General features: G+C 40.5%; 1 long non-coding RNA gene across 1 annotated transcript in view; it reads left to right on the top strand.

Annotated features, from left to right (window-relative positions):
* LOC149748459 (uncharacterized) overlaps nucleotides 1-23,814 on the top strand; it is a 165,021-nt gene that overhangs the window by 5,472 nt on the left and 135,735 nt on the right. The gene's annotated exons all lie outside the window — the stretch shown is intronic.

The raw sequence follows: 23,814 nt of genomic DNA, 5'->3' as shown, positions 1-23,814 counted from the left end.
TAAACTATTATTATTATTTCCTCACTAATTTTCTTTTTAATCTCTTTTCTACCAGAATAATGATGCATGTTTTGATGTATTTTTAGTCTACTATAACCCTGTAGACTTTTCAGAAAAATATTGTATTCTTTTACAAGGAATGATGTCTCACTGGGCACCACTTAACACGTGTTCCAAATTTATTTCCCTCCAGGAAGTCCTATCTCTCAACTCCTGGAAAATCACAGACATTTGGGCTTCAGATAAACACAGAAAATGCTTCCAAAACTTTTCTTACTTCTCTGACCCAAGTAAAGAACTGCATAAATTTTCCAAATCTCCAGTATTTCCTGTTGACTCCACATCGCAGGAGGCCACTTGGTCACTGGATCACAGGTGATCTCACGTGGCTTTATTGACACTCTGTGGTGGTCGAGAGGTCAACAGATTCATGGGTCCCACAAAATTCCCTCCATAAGTGGTCAGCCAGTGGACCACAGCTGACTCCAAACCCTGCCACCACCAAAACAAAACCCAAAAAAACGTTTCAGGGTTAACTGTAGAAAATGTTCAACGTGCAGAAAAGTATGGTTAAGGAATTAGAAGTAATCAGAAAGCTCACCACCTAAAGAAAACCACTGGTGGCATATATATATAGTTATAGTTATAAAATTTTTTATAGAGTTGGGATCATATATCATACTGTGGAATTAAGAGTTTTGCATCCTACTTTTTTTCACATACCATTATGATTTTTTCAGGCTATTTCATAGTTTTCAAAACAATAAAAAAATAATTATCTTTACACTAGTCTATCATATGGCTGCACTCTGGTTTATTCAAGCATTTTCTATATTCTGAGGCATTTTAAAGCACAGTACATCCATTAAACAGGTACTATTCCAGGGATATGTTCCAAGTGCATATTTATTTTTGTGTCCCTAGTTTTTCCCCATCCTATGGCAGGACCTGTGGCTTCTCTGTTATGTCCTAGGTAATAGAAGGTCCTGGGACTTTCCATTTGATAATTAGAATGCCTAGTCTGGTGTGTATTTCAAAACCTCTGAACTGGATTTAGAGTTAAATCTCCTTTACTAGCCGATAGCAGGCAAGAAGCTTCAGTGTGGAAAGTGAGGGTGGCTTCTCCCTGTTGTGCATTTTGGGCCTGGTTGCTGTTGAAAGCTGAGGATTTTCTCCAAGAGCACTTCCTGGCTTCTTCAGAGGGTCCCCTGCTGGACCTTCTGACTATGCCCTTGACATGGTAGCGCCCCCCTCGCCACGCTCCATCTCACCTGGACTCTCCCTGTTCCCTCACCCTGTGACAGGTGTCCTCTTGGATAGGATCCAATAAAAATGACCTCAGGCCCATGTTCCTTCTCAGGAGGCCACATCCAATCTTTGAGCGTCCAGCAGCTTGGACAAGCTATCACTCTGCTCAAGGCTTTGCACGAACTTACACTTTCATCTCTCTTTGGTAAATAGGCTGGTTCATGTTTGGAAGTGATGATTTTACATTCCCACCAGCCATGTAGGAGAGTTCAGGTTAATCTAAATACCCACCAACTCTTGGCGTGGTGTCTTTTAAATCTTAACCATTCTACTAGATGTGTCGTGGTATGTGTAGTGACTTAAATTTGCATTTTCCTAATGATTAATGATGTGACAGTTTTCTTGTGACTCACAGCCAGAGCATAGAAGGTTAAGGAGGCAGAAGTTTTGTGTGTCCAGTTTGGGGCAGGGAGAGCCCAGAAGTGCTGATAGAACTATACGCTGGAAGGCCCAGGAAGAGGAGGCCGAGGGAGGGACTGAATTCATGAAGATCACGGTGGGAGCTGCATACTCTAGCAGTTGGTGTCAGCGTGACATCTCAAAGACCAGACACACCTTGGGAAACATCAGTTAAAGGAGACCAGTGACCTGGGGAATCAGGGAGACCTTTATGCCCAGGGGACAGCATGGAGGCCAGAATCCTCTCCTCTGCTCCTCTGAGGATGTGTGAAAGGAAAAAGTAGAGTAGGACCCCCACTGGAGAAGAATCATTCCTAAAAGAGAGTCTGAATTTTGAGTTGACCATATATTCACTCAAAAGAGACTGCTTTAAAGCCAAAGGAATGAACACAACACAGAGGATAGATATGAACAAGCTCACTGGGAGTGAAGGGGTGAGGACAGTTGATTACATAGGAGAGGGAACACTGTTGATGCCTGGGTGCCACGTGACCCTTGCGACATGATGGTTTTATGAGTGAGTCAGCCAGGTTGAAAGCCAGATCAAGAATGAGCAACACACTTTTGATCAAGTCAGAGTATATTCTCAACTAATCTCTCTAATCTCCTTTTATAAGTCTATATTTAAGACAACTTGTATAGCTGTGTTTTTTAAATTTGATTCCAAGTCAAGAGCCTTATGTTTGTGCATTGTGTTTATCTTGTTGAATATAGAATCTATCTATCTATCTGTATATCTATATATTAAATTTTTATTGGGGTGTAGTTGATTTACAATGTTGTGTTAGTTTCAGGAATACAGCAAAGTGAATCTGTTATACGTATACACATATCCACTCTTTTTTAGATTCTTTTCCCATTTAGGCAATTACAGAGTATTGAGTAGAGTTCCCTGTGCTACACAGTAGGTCCTTATTAGTTACCTATTTTATATCTAGTAGTGTGTATGTGTCAATCCCAATCTTCGAATTTATCCCTCTCTCCCCTTACCCCCTCACCCCAGTAACCATAAGTTTATTTTCTACATCTGTAACTCTATTTCTGTTTTGTAGATAAGTTCTGTAGACTTTTTAAAACTTTATTTATTTATTTTTAACATCTTTATTGGAGTATAATTGCTTTACAATGGTGTGTTAGTTTCTGCTTTATAACAAAGTGAATCAGCTATACATATACATATATCCCCATATCTCTTCCCTCTTGCGTCTCTCTCCCTCCCACCCTCCCTATCCCACTCCTCTAGGTGGTTACAAAGCACCGAGCTGATCTCCCTGTGCTATGTGGCTGCTTCCGACTAGCTATCAGTTTTACATTTCGTAGTGTATATATGTCCATGCCACTCTCTCACTTTGCCCCAGCTTAACCTTCCCCCTCCCCGTGTCCTCAAGTCCATTCTCTAGTAGGTATGCATCTTTATTCCTGTCCTGCCCCAGGCTTTTCATGACCTTTTTTTTCTTAGATTCCATGTGTATGTGTTAGCATATGGTATTTGTTTTTCTCTTTCTGACTTACTTCACTCTGTATGACAGACTCTAGGTCCATCCACCTCACTACAGAAATGAAATAACTAAATAACTAAATTTCATTTCTTTCTATGGCTAAGTAATATTCCATTGTATATATGTTCCACATCTTCTTTATCCATTCATCTGTCAATGGACACTTAGGTTGCTTCCATGTCCTGGCTACTCTAAACAGAGCTGCAATGAACATTGTGGTACATGACTGTCTTTGAATTATGGTTTTCTCAGGGTATATGCCCAGTAGTGGGATTGCTGGGTTGTATGGTAGTTCTATTTTTAGTTTTTTAAGGAGCCTCCATACTGTTCTCCATAGTGGCTGTATCAATTTACATTCCAACGAACAGTGCAAGAAGGTTCCCTTTTCTCCACACCCTCTCCAGCATTTATTGTCTGTAGATTTTTGATGATGGTCATTCTGACTGGTATGAGGTGATATCTCATTGTATTTTTGATTTTCATTTCTCTAATGATTAATGATGTTGAGCATTCTTTCATGTGTTTGTTGGCAATCTGTATATCTTCTTTGGAGAAATGTCTGTTTAGGTATTCTGCCCATTTTTGGATTGGGTTGTTTCTTTTTTTGATATTGAGCTGCATGTGATGCTTGTAAATTTTGGAGGTTAATCCTTTGTCAGTTGCTTCATTTGCAAATATTTTCTCCCATTCTGAGGGTTGTCTTTTCATATGGTTAAGGTTTCCTTGGCTGTGCAAAAGCTTTTAAGTTTCATTAGGTCCCGTTTGTTTATTTTTGTTTTTATTTCCATTCTTCTAGGAGGTGGGTCAAAAAGAATCTTGCTGTGATTTATGTCACAGAGTGTTCTGCCTATGTTTTCCTCTAAGAGTTTTATAGTGTCTGGCCTTACATTTAGGTCTTTAATCCATTTTGAGTTTATTTTTGTGTATGGTGTTAGGGAGTGTTCTAATTTCATTCTTTTACATGTAGCTGTCCAGTTTTCCCAGTACCACTTATTGAAGAGGCTGTCTTTTCTCCATTGTATGTTCTTGCCTCCTTTATCAAAAATAAGGTGACCATATGTGTGTGGGTTTATCTCTGGGCTTTCTGTCCTGTTCCATTGATCTATATTTCTGTTTTTCTGCCAGTACCATACTGTCTTGATTACTGTAGTTGTGTAGTATAGTCTGAAGTCAGGGAGCCTGATTCCTCCAGCTCTGCTTTTCTTTCTCAAGATTGCTTTGGCTATTCAGGGTCTTTTCTGTTTCCATACAAATTGTGAAAGTTTTTGTTCTAGCTCTCTGAAAAATGCCAGTGGTGGTTTGATAGGGATTGCATTGAATCTGTCGATTGCTTTGGGTAGTAGAGTCATTTTCACAGTGTTGATTCTTCCAATCCAAGAACATGGTATATCTCTCCATCTGTTTGTATCATCTTTAATTTCTTTCATCAGTGTCTTATAATTTTCTGCATATAGGTCTTTTGTCTTCTTAGGTAGGTTTATTCCTAGATATTTTATTCTTTTTGTTGCAATGGTAAATGGGGGTGTTTCCTTAATTTCACTTTCAGCTTTTTCATCATTAGTGTATAGGAATGCAAGAGATTTCTGTGCATTAACTTTGTATCCTGCTACTTTACCAAATTCATTGATTAGCTCTAGTATTTTTCTGGTAGCATCTTTAGGGTTCTCTATGTTTAGTATGATGTCATCTACAAACAGTAAATTTTGCATTTCTAACAAGATCCCAGGTGGTGTTGCTGTTCTAAGAACCGCACTGTGACAACTGTTGACTTAAAGGATGAAGCTTCAAGTCCTTATATGGTGTGCATTGTCTTTATGGTCTGACCTCTGCCTGCCTCCAGATGATGGAGTCTTATACTCAAGCCATGTGGAACTCTTAACCGTTTCCCAAATTTCTGATGCTCTTTTATGCCTTCATGCAAGGGCTGCAGTTCTTGTGTCTGCAGGAAAATTTCTGATTCTCCCTTCAACATTCCTTTCCCCCATCCCATTCCTCCTGCTCTAAGCAGAGAGGCGCCTTTGCTCTGCTGTACGTCAGCAGTCACCGTGCTGACTGTCCACGTGGGTACATCGTGGACAGCAAGTGACTTCATCTTTCATCTGTGTCTTTTCAGGGCCTAGCACACTCTGAGCCTTCAATAGTTGGTTCAGAGGATACGTTCATTATTTGCTCTAAGTAGATACATGATTGCTCGTCATGATTCCTGTTATCTGGATAGAATTTCAGAATGAGTGAGGGACTTTTCCTTCCAATGCCTACAAGTTGTCTTAAAAAGGCATGCTACTGGTCCCAAAGAGAACCAGACTAGAGGCAGAGGTACATCATTGTCGATCCATTTCTACAGGTGGGAAAACAAGTCAAAACATATTCTTTACTGAATCAGCCTTTTGATTTTTGCCTTTAATGAACAGGTCTCTAAAGGACATCTTCAGCTCTAAAGCTATTACCATAATATTTTCTACATAATGAGATAATCTTTTGCAAAGAGCGATGGTAGCTTAAGGAAGAGATCCATTAGTGTTTGGGCTTTTGTTTTTCCACTTGATTGCATATGACCAAACGTTGATTGGGTTAGAAAATGATGTGAAAATGAGACTACAAACACAGATGTATAGTTGAAAGATTAATGAAAAAATATCCAAAGTTTTGGGGTCAGTTGTTGGTCCACAGAGCCCTGCTTTGGGGTGTGTGTATGTGTGGTACATGTGAGTCTGTGTGTGTCTGTGTGTGTGTGTGGCTGTGGGTCGGGGAGGAGGTTGTGGGGGGGAAGAGAGGTTTCTTGAGGTTTCTCCCTCGAGGCGTCATGCACACCCACATAAAGTCCAAATATAATAAATTTTGGAATGCAAGCACAGATTATCCATCTAGCTGCAGAGGTGGAAGGCTGCCTTCAGACATGGGAAATGACAGATAATTACCCAGTCTTTTGACAGCATGTCTGCTACCTAATAATTCAAACATGGGTATGAAGAAGAAAGCCAAGAATCTTGATGAAGTTAGAAGAGGAGCCTAACAATTTGTCTCCACCTTCTGCATTGGAGCCTTTTCTTCTATATTTAGCTGCGGGAGTGGTAAAAGGTGGCCAAGCAGAGAAGAGCTCAGATGCCTAGGCGGACTGCAGCTTTATCTTTCAGCCCATGCTCAGTGCCTTTTTCTGCAAATGATAAGTGCAACTCCAAGGAGTAATGGAATAACGACATCCCTTCCATTTGCAGAGTGCTTCAGAAGTTAAAAGAGGTCTCACTTATTTCTGAGAACAACCCTGTAGTGGAGGCAAGATGCACACCGTTGTTTCTCTTTTACAGATGAGGGCCTACAAGGCCGTGCAGAACGGTCGCCGGCATAGCTAGTAGCAATTCATGTCTCCGATTCCTTGTCCACACGTCCCATTTTAAGATTAAAATTCAGTGCTCCCTTTAGATTCATGGGGTTGGGTGTTTAATAAGGGGCCCTTAAGACAGTGCCTGAGCAGTTTTATTTGGAGTAATTTGATTAGTGCAGATGGAGTTCACGAATTCCTTTTACATCAGAAGGAATTTTTAAGGAAAGAATTACATAGGTACTTGTCTCAAAACTTCCCTTGATTCTGCTTCCTTTCACTCACACGTTCTTTATTTATTACCTTCCTTTCCTTCGTATGATCTGATTTAACAGATCTCGAGTGACACATGGATCGCTGTCGTCAGCATCATCAGCCCTTGTTAGGAGCTGGAGCCCATCCAGGGGCCTCAGATGCACTGGGACGTTCCTGTCCCATCGGTTATCTGGTTTAGGGCCCCAGAAAGAAATGTAGCATTCAACTGTTTGATAAATATTGTTCAAATGCATTTTCTTTCATTGTTAAAGTGTAAATGCACGTGTGCGTGCACAGGCGCGCGCACACACGCATCCCTGAGTTAATTAGGCATGTTAAGTAGGTGCATACCTCACAGATTTCACAATATAGGAAGACTAAAAACGTTTTCCGGGGTCCCAAGTGAACTTAGTGGAAGGACGATGTGTAATGAACTAAAACTCAGTGCCTTGTATTTTCCTTCACAGGAGAACCAAATAATTATTCGGTTTTATTATTTAAAGAATTTGATGAAAATTCTTTAAAAACCATTTCTGAGTCTTTTATATTACACATCAAAGCAGCATGAGTCCTTTCCACCGTCCTTTTGGTTGAGATGAATGTAAAGAATAATTCTCAAATGGACTTCTCTTTGTCACAGTTGATAATGCCGACACCGCTGTCTCTGGGGCAGAGGAAAAGAGCAAACTTTCCTAAATTCTTCTCCACAATCGTTTCCCTTCAGCCAGGTTCAAATGAGCTCACACTGGTGTTCTCGTTCTTTGAGAAGCAGCCAGGACTTTTGGGAAAGGCATCAGGCGTCGCCGCTGGGTATGTGGCCGCGTCCTGGGGGCGTGGCCTCCCCAGAGTCCTGTGCAGCCTCTCTGGGCTCGTCATTCTTCAGAGGTGAAAACCGCGGAGAAAGGAGGTCTCCTTTTTATCCTCCCTTTCGCAGGATACGGAGGACAGCCCTGAACCACTCTGTGCACACAGGCAGTCCTGAGGAAATCGCCTCACCCGTGCCGGGCAGCGTTCACCATCCAAGGGAAGAAGGAGAATTTAATGAGGACAAAGCATGGCAGGGTCTGTGGCCAACTATTGAATATCTGGCCCCATGGTCTAAACGTGCTTTCTCTTTCTCACCTTCATGCTTTTTTTTTCTTTTTTTCTCACCCGTCTGAAATTCTCTTCTCATCCCTCTTCCCAAAGCCAGCTTGCGATGCTCCCTCCCCAAGTCCTGGGGACTAACCATCACCTTCACTTGCACACCTGGGAGAGGGTTTTCCCCGGGGACCAAAATAGCTTCTTCTAGTTGGAACCCAGGGCAAGGCCAATTTGACATAACCATCATTTAATGAAATAATCTAAGGATTTGTGCAGCATCGACTTTTCTTAAATCCCAAATTCCATTTGGAACTGCAAATGCAGTTAATCCTGCAGACCCCCAATCCTGTCGTATTTCACCTCTGCCCCAAAGACCCCACTGGTCGTTTAGCTTTTCCTAATGCTCCAGACATGCCCTTTTCCATTCCTTCCTCTTAACTTCCTACTTCCCTCCAAACTCTCCCTGGTGCCCTCTGTCACCCCTGTTCCAATAGAAACAAACTCCTTTGCTGTCTGCTGACTCTTTATTGTCATCAGCTCTCCCCAAGGACACTGCTTCCTCTGCTGATTTTTCAGGGGGGCTCACCTTCCCATGGCTAGCACAGTGAGAGGTCAGGAGAGAAGATGGTATAGCACACCTTCTGTGCTTGTAGCTATAATGCATCCCTTTAGGTTCCTCTTCTCTCTCTATTAATGCGTTGGTCATCCATCCTCCAGCCTCAATCCTGCCATCAACCAGGGCAATTCCAATGGCTAGTGGGTGACCTAGGCAACAACTTAGCAGCAGAATTCTTTGACAAAGGCAGCCACATTGAACTTCACCTTCATTTCAGCCACCCATAGCCACGGCCTCATCCTGGGACTGGACAGGCCGTCAACCTTTAATATTAACATCCCGCACTTTGGACACAGTGTCTCATTTAAAAAACTCTCCTAATTCCTTTATTCCCATCATGCTTATCTGGCAGCTTCAGGAGCAACTCCCCTTTAATCCTGCAGTTCTCAAGCTTTAATGTTGGTAACAATCACCCGAGAAGCTTGGAAAAATGCAGTTCCCTAAAGCCTGCCTCCATAGATTTCAATTGCCTAGGTATGGGGGCAGTGCCTAGAAGTCTGCACCTCATAGATCTCCAGATGGTTCTGGTCCAGGTCCCACAGACAACTCTGAGAAACTGCTTGAACCCTTTACTTTTTCCCTCAGGGTGTCAGTTTTCTCCTGTTGCACTCTCACATGTAATCAGTGCGGGCTTTTAGCTGTAATTTCAATCACTCGCTTACTACGATCATTGTGATGGTTAAGTTTATGTGTCAACTTGGCTAGGCCACAGAACCCAGATATCTGGTCAAACATCAGTCTCGATGTTACTATGAAGGTATTTTTTTCTAATCACTTTTTTAAAATGTTTTCTATTATCTCTTTTTTAAAGTTGTTGTTGAAATATAGTTGATTTAAAATGTGTTAGTTTCAGGTGTACAGCACAGTGATTCAGTTATACACACACACACACGCACATATGTATATATACATTTTTAGATTCTTTTCCATAATAGGTTATTCCAAGATATTGAGTATAGTTCCCTGTGCCATACTTGTTGGTTATCTACTCCATATATAGTAGTGTGTGCATTTTAATCCCGAACTCCTAATTTACCCTTCCCCCTTTTCCTCTTTGGTAACCGTAAATTTGTTTTCTATGTCTGTGAATCTATTTCTGTTTTGTAAATAAGTTCATTTGTGTTAGTTTTTTTTAGATTCCACATATAAGTGATATCATACAATATTTGTCTTTCTCTGTCTGACTATGAAGGTATTTTTTTAGATGAGATTAACATTTAAATCAGTAGTAGGGACTTCCCTGGTGGTCCAGTGGTTAGGACATCGCCTTCCAATGCAGGGGGTGTGGGTTCGATCCCTGGTCGGGGAGCTAAGATCCCACATTCCCCGCAGCCAAAAAACCAAAACATAAAACAGAAGCAATATTGTAACAAAGTCAGTAAAGACTTTAAAAATGGTCCACATCCCTAGAGACTGTCATACAGAGTGAAGTAAGTCAGAAAGAGAAAAACAAATACCGTATACTAATACATATATATGGAATCTAAAAAAAAAAAAAAAAAATGGTGCTGAAGAACCTATGGGCAGGACAGGAATAAAGACGCAGACATAGAGAATGGACTTGAGGACACGGGGAGGGGGAAGGGTAAGCTGGGACGAAGTGAGAGAGTGGCATGGACATATATACACTACCAAACGTAAAATAGATAGCTAGTGGGAAGCAGCCGCATAGCACAGGGAGATCAACTTGGTACTTTGTGACCACCTGGAGGGGTGGGATAGGGAGGGTGGGAAGGAGACGCAAGAGGGAGGAGATATAGGGATATATGTGTACATATAGCTGATTCACCTTGTTATACAGCAGAAACTAACACACCATTGTAAAGCAGTTATACTCCAATAAAGATGTTAAAAAAAAACGGTCCACATCAAAAAAATCTTTAAAAATAAATAAATAAATAAATCAGTAGTAGACTGAGTAAAGCAGATGACCCTCCATAATGTGCATGGGCCTCACCAATCAGTTGAAGGACTTACAAGAAAAAGACTGAGGACCCCAGAGGAAGAAGGAATTCTGCTTCTAGACAGCCTCCAGACTGGAGCTGCAACATCAACTCTTCTCTGGGTCTCTAGCCTGTTGGCCTGCCCTGCAAAATTTGGTCTCTCGCTCTCTCTCTCTCTTTTATACACACACACACACACGCACACACACACACACACACACACACACTATTGGTTCTGTTTCTCTGGAGAAGCCTAATACAACCGTATACTTCTATGCCCATTTGAATAAGTACATCCTTTAGGATTCTAGGCTTCTGTCTCTGAGTTGCTGAACCAAACCTCAGGGATCGAGGCCACCAGGCCTTCACATTCTTCAGCCCTGCAAGGATCTCAGTACAGTAAGTCCCCTACGTATGAACGAGTTCTGTTCTGAGAGTGCGTTTGTAAGTCCAATTTGTTCATAAGTCCAACAAAGTTAGCCTAGGTAGCCAACTAACAGAATCTGCTATATAGTACTGTACTGTAATAGGTTTATAATACTTTTCACACAAATAATATATAAAAGACTAACAAGCACAAAAAAAATAAAGAAAATATTTTTAATCTAACAGTGCAGTGCCTTGAAAAGTGCAGTAGTGCAGTACAACAGCTGGCATCCAGGGGCACGTTTGGATCTTTGAAAGTTCGCAACTTGAAGATTTGGATTCAGGGGACTTACCGTATTTCCTGGTTGTCCTTCTGTGCATCTATACAGTCTGCAGCACTGAGTTCCCACATGTGCTTTTTCAAACCTCACCACTGTTTTCAAAGCTCTGCTATAGATATTGACTGCTGACTGGTCTCCTACTTTACTGAGAACATAGAAATCAGGTTAGGAACTTTCTCTGTTTCTTACCCACTGTAAAGTTTCTCTGTGTACATCTATCATTTGGTCTGGTGTTGGCGGCAAGGTAGGTCCAAGATGGATGATTTCCACTTTGGACTCCATCCTTTCACTCTTCCTCAAAGGGCCTTCTGTGCTCTATTAATGGCCCACGCTCCTCTACTGGCACCATTGCTACTGCCCTAGCCTTGTTGGGCACACTCCATCCATGCCATCCTAAACAACTTAACAAGACTTCCCCCCCCTCACCCACGTTCCCCTCTAGCTCCTACCATTTCTCCTCCTTTTATGGCTGTCTCCTCTTTTTCAACTCACAGTCACACAACGGTGCCCCAAATTTGCCTGCTACTCCCACTGTTTTACTGAAAATGCTCTTGGCGAAGTCACCTTCCAGCTGCTAAATTCAGAGAAAATTTTCATTCCTTCTCTGGCTCAGTATCTCTGCACTATTTTGCACTATTCATCAATTCCTTCATGAAACTGTCCTTCCACTTTTCCCCGTCCAAGACACCAGACTCCATTGATTCTGTCCTATCTATCTGGTCTCTCCTTCTCTCTTAGTTTAGTTTTTCCCTCCAAGACTCTGAGATGGGGGGTGGGTGGAGGGAGAATGCAGGTTGTTTATTTGGGAAGTGATCCCAGGAAGTGCAAACAAGGAAATGGGGAAAGTGAAATAGGACAGGAAACAAGCCAATGAAAGGCATGTTAGTGGTCAGGTGGGGGCAGTGGGCACCATGGGCCTTGGGTGAACCCTGTGGAACACATGTCAGAATTGACCCACCAAGGATGGGAAGCTGGATTATTTCTCTACCTGAGTTCATTAAGTTCTCAGCACCTGTGAGATGCCCTGTGCTAGCTGAGTCAGTTCTTCTGGCACCAGAGAGGGCCCTCAGACAATGAAGCAAGAGGTGGGAAGAGGCCAGCTCAGCAGGAAAATGAACTCAGATGTGGGTGGGCAGGGGGAAGAGGTGGCACCAACAGCTTCAGAATCCTTTGTGAGCTCTTCTTTCTCTTCCCTCCCTTAAAATACTGGTTTGCTAGTGTTCTGTCCTTGCTCCATTTCCTTCTCTGTCTCTACATGTATCTCCCAGGAGCGCTTATCCACTTTCATGCCTTCAATCACCTCTTGATTCTGAAGTATATATTGGGTTGGCCAAAAGATTCGTTTGGTTTTTTCCATCACATGGCTCTAGTAGCACTTAGTTGTCTTTAACTTCATTTGAAACAATTTTGTCAGATTGTATGTGACAGCTGTCATATCAGCATGCATTTAGAAAAAGACATCAAAATTGGTGAATTTTTGTGTAGCCATTTTAATATTGAAGATGGAAGAGAAAAAGCAACATTTTCTGCATATTATGCTTTCCTATTTCAAGAAAGGTAAAAACGCAACTGAAATACACAAAAAGATTTGTGCAGTGCATGGAGAAGGTGCTGTGACTGATGGAACATGTCAAAAGTGGTTTGCGAAGATACGTGCTGGAGATTTCTCGCTGGATAATGCTCCATGGTCGGGGAGACCGGTTGAAGTCGATAGTGATCGAATCAAAACAATAATTAAGAACAATCAACGTTATACCACGTGGGAGATAGCTGACATACTCAAAATATCCAAATCAAGTGTTGAAAGTCATTTGCACCAACTTGGTTATGTTCATCACTTTGATGTTTGGGTTCCACATAAATTAAGCAAAAAAAACCTTCTTGACCGTATTTCCACATGCGATTCTCCAATTAAACATAATGAAAACATTCTGTTTTTAAAACAAATTGCGGTGGGTGATGAAAAGTGGATACTGTACAACAATGTGGAATGGAGGAGATCGTGGGGCAAATAAAATGAACCACCAACCACACCAAAGGCTGGTCTTCATCCAAAGAAGGTGATGTTGTGTATATGGTGGGATTGGAAGGGAGTCCTCTGTTATGAGCTCCTTCTGGAAAACCAAACGATTAATTCTAACAAATACTGCTCCCAAGTAGACCAACTGAAAGCAGCACTCAATGAAAAGTGTCCAGAATTAGTCAACAGAAAAATGCATAATCTTCCATCAGGGTAACACCAAGAGTGCATGTTTCTTTGATGACTGGGCAAAAACTGTTACAGCTTGGCTGGGAAGTTCTGATTCATCTGCCATATTCAGCAGACATTGCACCTTCAGACTTCCATTTATTTCAGTCTTTATAAAATTCTCTTAATGTAAAAAATATCAATTCCCTGGAAGACTGTAAAAGGCACCTGGAACAGTTCTTTGCTCAAAAAGATGAAAAGTTTTGGGAAGACGGAATTGTGAAGTTGCCTGGAAAATGGCAGAAGGTAGTGGAACAAAAGGGTGAATACGTTGTTCAATAAAGTTCTTGGTGAAAATGAAAAATGTGTCTTTTATTTTTACTTGAAAAACTGAAAGCACTTTTCAGCCCACCCAATATTTTCTACCCAGACCTGTCCCTTGAATTCTAGGCATATATATCCAATTGGCTGTGGCAGTCTCCTCCTGCATGTCCCCTGGGCATCTCACCCTACACAAGGTTGAATCCATTCATGTCCACGATGCTCCCTCTTCACCCCTAGACTCCAAATTCACTCCTGCTCTGTGATTCTCTCGGAGAATGGCACAACTAGGTACCCAGTTGCCAAAGTGAGAAAACCTAGAGAGAAGCCATCCTTGAAGCCACCACACTCTCTGTTAGCATCATATCCATTGCTGAGTTTGCATCAAGGTCAGCTGTCCTTAGCCCGACCGCAGCTCTCCACTCCCACAGGCATTAGTTCAAGCTCTTATCAATAATGCTCCCTCCTCAGTAGGTCTCCCTCCTGCAGTCTTACTCACTCCCACACAGATATGACTTTTCTCCCATGCAGGTTGTAATGTACTTAAAAGTAAAGAACTGGTATTAACTGACACCTCACATATATGGAACATTTTGCAGTTTAGAAATACTTTCAATTCCCTTTTCCTCTTCCCTTCCTCTGTGCCACCAATGATCAAGGCCAGGTCCAGAGTTATTTAGCAAAGCCTATGATAGTGAAGTTGCACTCGGAACCCAGATTCCATTGTCCTATCACAATCCCAGGTGACCTGACACCAAACATGGAAAGAGCACATTTACTGAATCCTCAAACAGACTGAAAGTATGAGGGCAATGCCATTAATACTTACAGAAGTTTGGGAATTGTTTATTCCTGTTTTGATTCCAAAAAGGATTTGAGGAAAATTATGGAATTTTTCCTTTTGTAGGAGAACAATAAATAGCAAATGTTAAAAGATAAGACACAGAGTCTCGTGACTAATCTACCAAGATTAAATGAAATCAGTGACGTGAGCATTGCTGGTTATGGACAGAGCTGGCTCTACCCTCACTCCCCGCATTACCTGGATGTGTTTCCTATCTTAATAGCTAGCTTAACGTTTATAAAATGAAATGGAAAACAGACTGAGTCCATAAATCCAGGTGAACCAAATGAATTCCTAGGGGGAAATGCACTCCACTTGTAAATAATTCTCATTTATATCTTGTAACTTGGAAAGGCTGAAACGCACAATCATTAAAATGACATTTCCTGTATTTTTATCATTTTAGTAGGAATGTCAGTAATCACCATATTAAAGATCCCTAGAGGAGAGGATTAGTGGGAGGATAGACAGATCCTACAATATTCAGGAAGCATAAATCCAGCATGCAGCTTTATAACCTTAATGCTAAGGAAAACACTTTTTGGAAAACTCAAGGTCTCTTGTTTAATTATTTTGAGAAATTTGAGAAGCCTCTCACAACATTTATAAAATTAACTAACGTTTTAAAGAAAATAACTGAAGACATTGTTAGAGCAGGGCATCTAATTTCTCTCTATAAAAAAGTTCCAAAGGTATTTAGTGGTTGTTAAACACATGTATGCACTCAGTAAATAGTAGGTCTCTTAGTGTTGTCATTATTAGGTATCAGGTACTCAGTAAATGTCTGCCCACTGAATAAACCGTTTTTCCATACTAAAAATTCTAAGCGCTTCCCTGATTATAGTGGTTCCTTGGTCAGAAACATTCCACAGTTCCCTATTGTTCAGATCAACATTGTCCAATATGGTAGCCAAAAGCCACATGTGGTTATGAGTACTTGAAATGTGGCTAGTCTAGACTAAGATGTGCTGTAAATGTAAAAACACACTGGATCTTGAAGACTTAGTATAAGGGAAAGAATGTACAGAGTTCATTAGTACTTGTTATACTAATTATCAATTGAAATAATATTTTACATATATTGAATTAAACAACATATAATTCCTTTCATTTATTTATTTTTACTTTTTGTATTGTTTGGCTGCTAGATAATTTAAAACTAGCTTTGTGGCTTGGATTTGTGGCTCACAGTATATTTCTATTGGACAACACTGGTGTAGAGACCAAGCTCTCTTTTGTTCTGTATACTTAACTTCCAAATCTTATTTCCTGTTATGGTTTCTTTTTTGCTTTTCTCTTCCTCCTCCCTACTCTTTTTGTTTCTTTTAAGGACTAACCACGCTTTAGGATTATTTTTCCTTTCTTTTTTTTTTTTTTTTTTTTTTTTTTGCGGTACGCGGGCCTCTCACTGTTGTGGCCTCTCCCGTTGCGGAGCACAGGCTCCGGACGCGCAGGCTCAGCGGCCATGGCTCACGGGCCCAGCCGCTCCGCGGCATGTGGGATCTTCCCGGACCAGGGCACGAACCCGTGTCCCCTGCATCGTCAGGCGGACCCCCAACCACTGTGCCACCAGGGAAGCCCTCACACTTTAGGATTTAAAATCCTCCCTTCTTTATGAAGATTATCTGCTTCTCCTAGCCAGAAGCACCTTTTTCCTCCTCTAAACCCCTAAAACTCTTTACTTGTAGATTTTTTATGGCAACAATTTCTGTTTGTATTATAGATGTTTGTGCCTATGTATTATTTCCTCCCTAAGTTGTGAGTGTTTGAAGAAAAGGGGCACTTTGAATTCTGTTTCAAATCCCTCAAACTGGGTGAAGATATCAGGGTATCAGTCAGAAACCACACTCAATGTTTTAACAGAAATTGTTTAATGTGGGGACCTGATTAAATAGGTATGGGAGGCCTAAGAGTGAAAAAGGGAATACCGAGGTGATGTAGAGGTAGTAACAGCAAGAAGCAGCTACGACCCTTATGCAGCGGGGTCCAGGGAAGTGGCAGGATGATCAGAATCTAGGAGCTGGGAGAAGGGGCTGGGGAAGGTGGAACTCAGACCTCTGAAGAGGTGGGCTCCCAAGCTGGTGCTTGGAGGAGGGGCTTCATGGCGCTAGAGTTCTACCCTCTAATGAGAGGATGCTGCCTAGCTGGTGTTAGTACATAAGAGGAGGTGTGATGAGACTGGTTCTGGGAGTATAGAAAAGTCTGGAGATTGTAACTAACTGCTACTTGTTCTAACTGCTGCTTCCAAGATGAAGAGCCATTGCTGCAGTGACACTAATAGGAATGGTAGGAGATCAAAAGGCGCAAGATTCTCTCCCACTTTGGCCTTCCTACCTCCTCTAGGGCCCTATATTGATGGACCTTAATAGGAACCAACTGACAATGAAGAAATGTAGAATCCCAGTCTGGGATAAGAGCTTCTGGCATGTCTCCCAATGATCCCTGCATCTGGTGTTAATGCACCTGTATAATCTCCTCTCCTTGAGTGTGGGCTGGACCTAATGACTTGCTAGCACTTGGCTAGAGGTACACGATATCATTTCTGGTGCGACTTCCATCTATCTATTGTCTTCTTGGCTCTCATACTTTAATAAAGAAAACTGCCATGTGAGAGAAACCCATATGTCGAGTAACTGAGGTTGGTTTCCAGCCAAGAGCAGGTGAGGACATAAGGCCTGTGGTTCAATAGCCTGTGAGAAATGGAACCACTGGATGAGATTGGGATTGGACCATTCCCCAGGTGAGCCATGAGATGAGACCCCAGATCCTGAGCTAACACATTGCTAGCAGCTCTGTGAGGGATAGTGAGACATGCAGCTCAGCTATGCCCGGATTCTTGGTCCACAGAAATTGGGAGATAATAGATGTCTGTTGTTTAAAACTGGTAAATTTTGGAGTCATTTGTTACATAGCAACAGCTAACTAATACATAGCCCTAGAATCACAAAGTATTAAAAGATAGATTTGAAAATAAGAGATAATAGCTTAATAACTGGTAAAACTAGTATCTAGAATCTCTCTATATATACATACATACAGAGAGGGATAGATAGAGAGGTAGAGATATTTATCTAGCCATCTATAAAACAATCATTTAATCATCTATCTATATTTCTTTAAATTCATAAGTAATAAATACCAACGACCCAATAGAAAAAGAGACAAAAGAGTGAACAAGCTCTTAACAAAAGAGGAAAAACATAACCAATAAGTATATGGCAAGAAACTCAATTTCAGTAATCAGACAAGTACAAATTAAAGCCACAGAGAGCAACAGTATTATGTACATACTGGCTGCAATAGATTTAAAAGATTGACAATACCAAGTGCTGGTGAGGTTGGGAAGCAATGGAAACTCTTATTCTTTGCTCGTGGGAGTGAATATTGGTCCAATATTGATGAATATTGGAAAAGAAGTCAGTATTGCTTAGAAAAGTAGAATGTTTGCACAGCAAACAACTCAGCAGTTCTACCCAGAAGAATAGCTCTTAGAGACACTCTTGGACTCATAGGCCAGAGACTACTCAAAATGCCCATGGAAACATGATTTATATTAGCCAATAGTTGAAAACCCAAATGATCATAATCAGAGGAATGGAAAAATAAACTGTAGTATTTTCATATAATGGAATAATATACAACATCAAAAATGAATGCATTACAACTATCCATATAAACATACATGAATCTTAGAATTATAATAATGAACAAAAGAAGTAAGCCACAAACTAGTGCGCACAGTATGATTCCTTGTACGTTCCATTCACATCTGGCAGACCTAAACAAACATTGTTCAGAGATGCTTCCATATACAGGAAAACTCCTAAGTAAAACAAGGAAATGATCATTACAAAAGTAATGAAGGTGATGTGAATGTGATCTAGGAAGCCCCACAGAGAGTTTTAATCTCTTAACCTGGGTGATATCACGTGGATATATTGACATAAGTATAATTCTTTAAAATATACAGATTAATTTGTACATTCCATTTTCAAAAAATTATCTGAGGTTCCTTTAGAAAGAATCCTTTTAGATTCCTTTAGAATCCTTTTAGATTCCCCTTTTTTGTGTGTTAAATTTGAGGGGATTAAATGAAATATTACATATACATAAAAATAAACTATGATTGGGGCATCATTCCTGCATCCATCCATCGTTTTATCTTTGAGAGATATCTAGAAGGATGTTCACCAAATTTTGATGAGCATAAAGTTATTTCAGTACAATTAAAAACATTTCCAAATTATCACATTGATCAAGGATAGCAATAAGAAAAGTTAATATTTGGATATTCTTGCAAGTTGCAGTCATAAAGTACTTTAAATATTCACATTTTGAGGGGCTACAGAGTGTTGAGAAAATTTGTATTCACACAATCTAGGAATGGAAATTGTACACTTTGCAACTGTTCACCTTCAATCTTGGAATATTCTTCATTCAATTCAACAGTGATGGCAGAAGTAACTTTACTCTTTAGTCTTAGGAAAATCCAGTTCACCTACCTGAATGGTAACAGGTGGGTAAATCTCGAAGTTGGGTTTTTAAAATGAAGGTTCTAAAAAAAATTGAAAAATGTTTAAAAAGTGAAACTTGAATCAAGTATTTGTGGAAGTACTTCTGTGGAACCTTACGGTTGGCAGGGATGCTACTTGAAAACTATCATACTGGGCATTGTGACAGATTTTACTCTAAATATATGACAGCAATTTAGCAACACTTTTGTAAAGTTGGTCAACAGAGCCAGACAATTTAGATTAAAGCAAATGCTGTGTTCTTCTCTGGGCAACTAATTTAGTAATTAACTTAGTAAACAAAATGAAGCTGTTCATACAGGCACAGAATGTTTACCAAAGTTTAACACAGATCATTTCTGTAAGATAAGAATTTGGGTGATGTGTTGCTTTATTTTTGAAATTTTCTATATTGTTTGAAATGTATGTGACACACATGCATACTTTTTTATAAAATAATAATGAAATTAGTAAAAACAAAGAAAAGAAAAAAGCATTTTTACTCATTGCCTCAATGGAGTCTCAGGATAACCACATGAAACTTGCACTAGATAACCTAACTTGCCCAATGTCAGACAGAGACTGGCAGAATTAGAGGGCAGATCTGGAATTTCTTTGGCCACATATCTGGACTCCAGTGCCTATGGTGTGTAGCTTGATGTCCTGCGCATAATCCTTACTCATGAAAAGTTCAGAGTCCTTCCATCCCCAAAAGACTTTTATACAAGGCAGCAGTCCTGCTACTCACTTCAGTGACTCCATGGCTTAGCCATGTGACTCCAACCATTTGTTTTTACCTTGATGTCATCTAAACACTCCATAAACATTTAACGCTATGGCCAAGCACACGTGCACCAATTAATTCTCTGTCTGATCACTGCTTCCATTTCATCATGCGGGGAAGGTGACCTGTCAAGTCTGCAGTGCAGCCCTCTTAATGGATGATGTAATGGAAGCAAGGCACACCAGCCTTCTCATGTGACTTGAATCAATCCGTCTCTTTCCTTCCACTTGAATCAATCCGTCTCTTTCCCTCCATTCATTGCTGGCATCTCAACTCCCGCAAGTGAAATCAGATTTTCCATGTTTGGACCAAATTTCTCAAATTTCCTACTGGCAGGGGGTAAAGTTCTAATTAGTTTACGTGTACCAGCTAATTAGGTAAGAGGTTATTTTGCTAAGAATCTCATGCAAGCCTTAACCTGGGGTCAATTTGACTGTATTTGAATCAGAAGCTGCATATTCATGTCCCTGCTCTAGTGACAAAATGACAGGACAATCAGTTTAGAAAAAAGAGAAACAAATGGAAATTATGATTTTTCCTATGATTCAAACCAACTTCAGGCAAAATTGTGCAGAGGCCAGGTTGGTCCCAGGTCACACTAGTCTACACTCCCGTGGATTTTCTCTTACCTAGAAAGTCCTCTCTCGCTTTTTTTTGTCTCTGAAGTTTCTCTTAGAAAATGAACTGATAAACTTATTCATCCTAAGGGATAAATGACTATTTCTCATGGAGATATCCTTACTTCATAATGGGATAAATCATTTCACCAAATGGATACATTTTTAATCTGTGATTCAGATTTGAGCCACATTAATAAAACAAAACTAGTTTCTAGGTAATTGTTTGTGAATTTCATGTATTTTCATATTATCATTTTCTATATGAAAGACAATAAGAACATTCTACTTACTTTCTTACACAGGAAACCTTTGGACAAATGTTTTTAGAGCAGCTCTGAAATGACTTCACTGACCATGGATTTCATTAATTTGGTCCATGTCCTTATTAAGAACTAATTAATTACACATGCACACAGTTGTCTAAACAACCACAGACCATCAGTTCCGGAGGTGTTATTCATGTTCATCTGGCTCTATTTTCCTATCTCAGAGAGGAAGAAACTGATACCCATAAAAGCAAACTTGACAGACCCCAGAATGCTGCTGGTTAGTGGCCAAACAGGGATTAGAACCCAGGTTGGCCAATTAACAACTAAAATAAGGAGACGGACTATGCCAGTCTCTCCTTAGGGCACAGAGAAGGAGGCTCCATGTACACAGAAGTAGTGAGCTAAAGGAGAGAGCTGGATTCCACAGGGGAGTTTGATGCCTTAAACAGTTCAGAAGATTACTCTGTATGTATCCTTTGTAGAAGTCTGACCCTGGTACTAAGCATCTAATACTAAAAAAGGAAGTGAAGCATATATTTAAAACTTGTGTTGCATTGGGTTCCATCCAATGTTCAAAGGAGCAGTGGTGCTGTGTTTATTCTGTCCAAGAGGGCAAGCATCACGGATGACCACTGTGTTTTTCTAGTGCAAATAGAAGTAAAGCCCCAGGGACACAAAGCTGATCTTGGGTCTCCAGGATTTAACAGAAACACGATGAAGATTTCCAGAAACACATAGTAATTTACCTTCTTTGCAAGAAATATTCCTTTTACTGGCTTCAAAGTTTGGTGGCTACTGAAAGAACAGAGGTGGGTAGACTTCTTTCACATAACTTTTATGTAGATTGGTCTTCACTGTTTCGAAGTATTATCCCATGTTCTCTTGTTGGAGTATAAAAGAAAGCAACACATACTGAAGCTGTTCAGATGAGCTCTTTACTCCAAAATGGGGTAAAGGATCGAGACCTCTACCTCTTCATAAAATCTCCTGCATGATTAAACTTGTAGCAGGCCCACATGGTTCTAGCGTATTTGTCTGATCGGTAACCATTTACTGTGTTATTCAGGATCATATTTTCTGTAACTGTGATTGGCTTTACGTGCAGTGAAACATCTAAGTCCTGTTTCCCTATTTCCTGGACTGGTTCACACTTTCGTAGCCTTTGTGGGGAAGCCTAATTCTTTAAGTTTCAGAATTTCTGGTGTTAAGAAAAGCTGCAATGTCCCCATCTAAGCTATATCAAATGATTATTCTATATTAATAATCATTTTAGGAAGGCAGAAACATTTTAAAGGTTAATATTAAAATAGAAATAATAAGAGCTAACACTGATACCTGAGTCAGCCAAGGCCCCCATGCATAATTACGTTTGAGATTTAAACTCTTGCACTGGAAAGCAGTGAGGGTCTTTGTCTGGTTGGAGTTAATGATGTGGGTTAAGGGCGCCAGGGCTCCTGGCAGTTCCTTGTACATAGGGTGACAATTGTTATTAGCAGAAGTGATTTGCAGAAACTTCTCTCCCCCATTGGAAGAATAGAGAACGGATGTGGGAGGGGAGTGGGTCCCAAGGACTGAGTTCTGGAATTCATTCTCCTTAAAAATAGGTCAATTCTATTTTTCCTAGGAAGTCCCCTGGGCAAAGACCCCATCTCCTGCACTCTTTCGAATATAAATTGACCCTGACAGTAAAACAACTTCTAACTTTTGCAACTCCCCTTGGGGAAGGGCTTTAAATACATTTCACCCTGCAAGTTTAGAAATGACCTTGGTGCTCTGGGGAGCTTGGGCTCAAGGTTGTAACCTCTCTTGGGCCCTGGGGCTTAGAAATCCAGGGACCAAAAGACCCCAGAAAGTAGGCTCACTGGCCTGCATTACCTTTGCTGAGAAGGTTGAAAGTAAACACTTTCTTACTTCCCACAGAAGCAATGCTTTTCTTTCCCTGGGCCTAGTGTCTCACATACATGATGATATCCAGACAGTGCTAACCTCTGGACTCCATGAAAAGCCTTTTAACTAATCATTCCGCCCTCAATAGTCAAGTTGTCCAGAAGACGCAGATTGAACTGATCTGAATAACTTTGGCTTTTTGGTTTCTTTTGAAAATATTTTTTTTGGTCTCTGTGGAAAATGAACTCTTTTAAATAGGTTTTCCTTTATTGTTGAGAATTATGGGAATGGGAAAGAAAAAGAACTAAATTGTACTGGTGAAGGAACATGTTAAGAATCTCAGAAACAAGACTGTATTGTTGAAAAATATTGCTTAATAAATGCAAATTGTCTTCTTATAATAAAAACTTGCCTCATTCCACACTTTGCAGTTGTGGTTATAACACTATGTTCAAATTTGATTATTTACAGAATCAAAGGACACATGTCCAATTCAGATTGGACAAAGGCCCTTCTGTTTGTGTTTTTAAACCAGATCAAAGGGGCCCCTTGTTTAAAACAATGACTAATGCTCAGCTTGTGTCCAGACACTAGCGACCCAGCCTCTTGGGAAAAGAGAGAGAGATGCTCTTGAAACCTTTTGGTCTGTTTTTCAGACTTTCTTCCAGATAAAAGGAGGCTCACTTATGAGGTTCTCGCAGCCCTGTATGGCTAGGGTTGTTCTCCAGGGCTGGTTCACAGGGGACCTTGGGTGGTTGAGAAAACGTTCCACTCTCCTGAGCTTACCCCTTTTGTTTGGTTGGCCTGGGTCTATATGTAGAAGAGAATCTGCGTAGGTATAAAGGCTATGAGAAATGCTAAAATGTTTATTTAAAAAAATCACCAACACGGGTATCCTACGAATTCCATTAAGTCCCTTTATGTACTAATCAAGTTGAAAGCCATAACCCTTGCCTTGAACATCTTAACATCTAAATATGCTATACTGGCAGAGTCAAAGTCAAAACGTAAAAACTCCAGAAACCTACAAAATGACGTTATCCGTGTGACAATCATGGATGATTGATGAATTTCAGTGAAAGTCATAGTAAAAGTCTAATTGACATATCTAGTTTGGGAATTTGTGGATATTAGGGAAGGAGATTTATTTCCCTCTATTACATCCTCTAGTAGAAATATTGAAAAGGAGATTCTGGGATCCATCACTAGGCCCATTGGGTACACAGGATTCATTCACTTATTTATTTGATAATATTGATTG

This window comes from Delphinapterus leucas, chromosome 9, assembly GCF_059928025.1.
Source record: "Delphinapterus leucas isolate spDelLeu-1000000601 "Yukka" chromosome 9, BTC_Dleu_Yukka2, whole genome shotgun sequence".
NCBI lineage: Eukaryota > Metazoa > Chordata > Mammalia > Artiodactyla > Monodontidae > Delphinapterus > Delphinapterus leucas.
This window is presented reverse-complemented; position numbering and strand designations above follow the sequence as displayed.